This window comes from Nerophis lumbriciformis, linkage group LG12, assembly GCF_033978685.3.
Source record: "Nerophis lumbriciformis linkage group LG12, RoL_Nlum_v2.1, whole genome shotgun sequence".
Taxonomy (NCBI): domain Eukaryota; kingdom Metazoa; phylum Chordata; class Actinopteri; order Syngnathiformes; family Syngnathidae; genus Nerophis; species Nerophis lumbriciformis.
Window position 1 is genome coordinate 37,256,802 of NC_084559.2, and position 5,094 is coordinate 37,261,895.

At 35.4% G+C, this 5,094-nt stretch overlaps 1 long non-coding RNA gene across 1 annotated transcript; it reads right to left on the reverse strand.

Annotated features, from left to right (window-relative positions):
- Positions 1-1,069: 1,069 nt before the first annotated feature.
- LOC140679232 (uncharacterized) lies at positions 1,070-3,356 on the reverse strand. The gene is made up of 3 exons (XR_012050738.1): positions 3,113-3,356; positions 2,709-2,991; positions 1,070-1,957 (listed from the first exon to the last, which is right to left on the reverse strand). It is a non-coding gene; the product is annotated as an uncharacterized lncRNA (long non-coding RNA).
- Positions 3,357-5,094: the final 1,738 nt, after the last annotated feature.

Here is a 5,094-nt window from a genome sequence, read left to right on the forward strand (position 1 = left end):
AATCAGGGGCCACACTTCTGGCAAGGCCCCATTTCATTGAAAGGATTTAACACTAACCTAACCCTTTGGGTATTTATTTATGCTGTGGCTTTTTATGGTTAGCAATGAGCTGGTTCGACCCCCCCCACCCTGTCAGACAAAAGGAATAGAAGTATGTCTCAAAGAGCTGCCTGTTGGAACGCATGGGAATTGGGTCAGATTTAGGTTTTCTTCAGTAGTGAAATACCACGGTGAGTGTAATACAAACTCTCTAATCTACAGCAGTGGTTCTCAAACTTTTTTCACCAAGTACGACCTCAGAAAACACTTCCCATAGCAAAAATGTGCTTGCTCATCTGTTGCTTGATTTCGTATCTTGAGAACATTTTGAGCTTCTCATATCTGTCTAATTCTGTGATCAATTGTTTCTCTTTTATTGCTCCTAAGGGACCCTTAGGAGCAATAAATAAGCTAAAAAGAGACAAGACATCACTGAGACAAAGGAGGTTGAGTTGAGACAACCATTTGAGCAATATTTGAGAAGTGGGATACACTGAGGAGAGCTCGTATATGTATGCCACTGATCTCAATTATGTCTCATTTATTTTGAAGGAGAATTAAAGAGAAAGAAATGAGATGTATGAGCAATAAAAGAGATCTTATGTATGTCTCTTTCATGTCTTGATTATTTCTCTTAAATGTCTTAACAAAGCCATCATATCTCAAATTTGAGAATAATGAGAACAAATTGAGTGCGATTTAAATATTCGTTATCTGACTTAATTAGAAATAACACTAAAAAAATACTCAAATATTGAGCAGTGTATCACTTTATTTGGCTATACACAAATACAAAATACAAGATATAAAAATAGATTAAATACAACAGTTTACATGTAGTTAATTAGTACATACATAATGTACATATTGACATTCACAATAATTAAAACAACATAGAAAACAATATACAAAAAATAAAACAAATACAAAAATAAATGAATTTAACCTTAAGTACTCACTTTGTTGTTGTGAAAAAGTCTGGTGTAGTTTTTTTAACTCCTTGTTGAGCAAAAACCATGTACCATAGTTAAAAAAAACACCTGACTTAATCTCAGTAAGAGGGTGAGTAAATGACTAAATTTCCATTTTGGAAATATTCCAAGCAAAAACTGAAATGCATTTATAAAATTGTAACCGTGGTGTTTGGAACTGGTCTACATATAAAAAATAATCACACATTGAAAACCAAGGATACTTAACATTTTTTACCTCAGGGCCCGACCAACTTTTCCACTACAGAGGGGTCTGGGGCCCACTCAAATACAAACACTGAATTAGTCATCTTACACTAAAGTGTATTACAACTGAGTACCATTGCGGCCCATATGGACGGACCACAGCTAAGAAACAGATATTTATTGGCGGCCCCCAAGGGGTACTCACAGCCAAACAGTGGGCTCCAGCCCTATGATTAAGAAACACTGTTGTAAACAATAGAACAGCCTCCTGCGATAACAATATAACATTTGGTACATAAATGATCATTAAAACATTTTGAAATTGGTTACAAAAGCTACTAATATACCTGATTATGTAAGCAGTAACATACTGCTTCATTTTCGTTTTTTATTTGGAAACAGCTTTGCACTGTGAAGGGATATTAGCCGCTAGCTTGTTAGTGAGGTTGCATCAGTGCCAAATTTGCGAGACACAGCACAGCTCAATATGCATTGTCACAGTATAACGTGGTACTAAAAGCTACATCATAGGGCAATTTTATGCAATATATACTGCGCAACCCCAGACCAAAATATTAACATGTTTACAAAGGAAACATCCTACCCCAGAATGAACTTGGCAGGTACAAGGTCCTACTTAAAACCTACTCTTGCCTGACATTTGTTTACCAAAGCTTGCTTGAGCTTGGCCTCCTCAAAATTGTCCCAATCAGGAAGGGTACCGCATCTCAGGACATACGCTGTAAGGCAAGAACATAATAATCAGGCATTCGTAATTTTGCCACATCCGAGTTTCTACAGGTATCAAATCTATGCAATGCAATAATAATAATAATGCAAATCTAATTTAATGCTTTTTAATGCCATTTTTTTGGTACTTAAAAAAATGTAATGCCCATGTGCGACTGCATATAGTTATTATATATAGTCAAAAGCCTACAATTATCTGTATACACACAGTTGAAAGCATTAGACAAGTTAATTAGTTGAAAAGTTTAGATTAACTGTTACTCTCTCGTGTATTAGAATTGGCTTACAAAGCTGTTTAATTGGAGATGTAGCAATTTCGTTGACCGTAACGTTCTTAAGTTAATTTTCATTTACTGTTTGACATATTGACTATCGGCCATGTCCTACAATTGTATTAAATTTTTTAAATGCCTCTGGACAACGCTTTTAATGCTTTTTATTGCCATTTAAGGCCTTAATTTACACAAACTCCATTTAATGACTGACTTCATGCCTTGCGGAAACCCTGCACATACAGTACATTAATACACACAACCACACTTCAAGTTGATGGACATAACACTATATTGCTTATCACAATGCTAGTTTTTTGGTCAATCACAAACTGTAATTATGTAACATTCAGTTATGCTTCTCGTGTGCTATAATCGATAAGGGATCAAACTTTCTCGTATTGAACTTCTATTTAATTATTGTTACACAATTTTGGCCTGAAAACACCCTCAGTTTGGGAAAACTTACTTAGGATTTCTTCAACTTTTTTCCTGCAGGTTTGTTTCCAGGGCGACCAAAAGCGACAGCATTTTGACACTCCTCAACTGTAAAAAAGTGGTCAAAAGTGCGTGGAATAAACGCATGCAATTGGGCTTTGAAGCATGACTCATGGCAGCAAGGCGGAACGATGACATGAATACGCCGCTCTCAGGAAAGAGCTCCTGCTGGCCCGATTGTTGAGGAGGGCTGTCGCTGTATTTGTCACTAACGACGTCGCAGAGAGTTTGGAGTACTCTGACTTGGTCCGGATCTGAAAGGGAAAAAATAGCACAAACAATACCAGAATGAGAAAATAATGTGTTCGAGGCCAAATCCCAAATGTAAGTAAACAAAACAATTACATCATGAATAAATTAGCATGAATTACTTGCCTATTTTCAAGAGGACTTCTTCGATTTGTTGCTTTTCTCGCAGGATTTTTTCGAACTCCTCCCAACATCCATCACATGGCGTCCATGATTTTTCTGCCTGCGGTCGATATGAGATAGTGCCCTCGACAGATGGGTTGCCTGCATCTCTCCTGTCAAAAGAGATGAGAAATACTGAACTACAAAAAAATTACTGAAATGACCCACATTTTAACCTCCAGCGGCCAAAGTGGACCTTAGTCTATGTATAGTGAGGAGAAAAAGTATTTAATAGACTGTAAAATATAAAACAAAACAAAAAATCACATTCTATGGTTTTCAGGTAATTTGCATTTTTTTCCGTGGAATTGATCACCTAGAAACCTCTTTTGGGAGTATATTTGAAGTATCAAATATGGATATCATGCAAAAAGATGCACATTAATTACTTTAAAAAAAATTCATACAATGTGATTTTATGGATTTTTGTTTTGGATTCTATCACTTACAATTGAAGTGTACCTATAATGATAATAATAACAATAATAATAATAATAAAAGTAACAGACCTCAAACTACAAAATCAGCAGTGTATAAATGATTTGTTCTCCTCACTCTATGATGGACGGTACCAATAATGAAAATAAATGTACCATGACCAAAATTGACCATATCTATAAACATTCTGTACAGTACTCCTAAACAAAAACATTTCACATCAAAGATAAAGGAACTGGACCAATACTGAAGATGAAGTCTTCTTGACTGCAAGGAAATAGACAACTCACTTAGTCAACAATACCAACAGATTATGACAGATTTTACAATATTAAGTTATACATAACATTGACTATCACCAAAAAGTTATTACTTTATATATCGCAGGATTATTTATAAAATGTACAATTAAGTATAAACTGTCAAACCAGTACTTATATTTGGATTAAAAATGTTTTTTAAACTATGGCATATGGAGATTTCCGCCTTACCTACTTTCTTTCACACAGGAAGTACAGGCATGTGAGCACCCTTTGACAAAAGAGGAACATTTACAAAAAAGAGGAACATTTCTATCTGCACGTAGTGCTCCCACGCAAGCCCCGAAAATATTTTTTTAAGAATCAATACTACATAGCCCTGGGCCAATAAAACAATAAATATATATCGCAATAGACACATAATGATATAAATATTGAATGTGTTCGATAAAATATTTGAGCAAGCAAGATTCGCTGCATGAGGTCACTCGCGCTTTGGGAACCCAGAAAACAGAAAACAGGAAGTGTCACTGAGCAATGGGAGGGACATGCTATAACAGACAATCAGTTAACAGTATTTACTGAGCATTGGAAGGGACACGCCAACAGCCAATCACGTAATAGTATCAACAACAAGTAAGCTAGCTTGATGATGCTAATTATGCTAACTAGCCAGCTTGTTTTGGTTTCCCTGTCCAGAAATTCAGTGCGGCGTTTAGGCAAGAGCAACAGCAAGTACCTGCGACCGAGCCGAGCGTTCCATAAATTTTGTTTGGATCCTATTTTTTGATATTGTTTACTTAATTCATCCATGGAACTTTTGTTATTGTTGAAAGCTCCGGATCGGACAGGTTTTCACGGGACACATTTCTGGTGTTGTGTGTTGCTCTGAGAACCCACGGATGTTTAGTTAATGCTCGATTGTTGATAAGAAAGCAAAGTTAGCTCTGTTTTTTGACACTCATCCTTCAACCCCCATCCTTACAGTACTTTTATTTATATTTTTATACATCTTAATTTATATTTAATTTTTTTAAATGCGGAATTTATATATTATTATATATTTTTTTCGTCAATAAAACTTGTTTATAAGATTTCAGTGTGTGTTCAAGTACTTCTTCAGCACATTTATCAATACTGTGATAACAATTGTAACCATGACATGAAATGTTAATTTTTTTACTCCCTAGTTTTGACACATGAGATTGTAGAGTGGATATTTACACTCTATGAACATTTTGACCATGA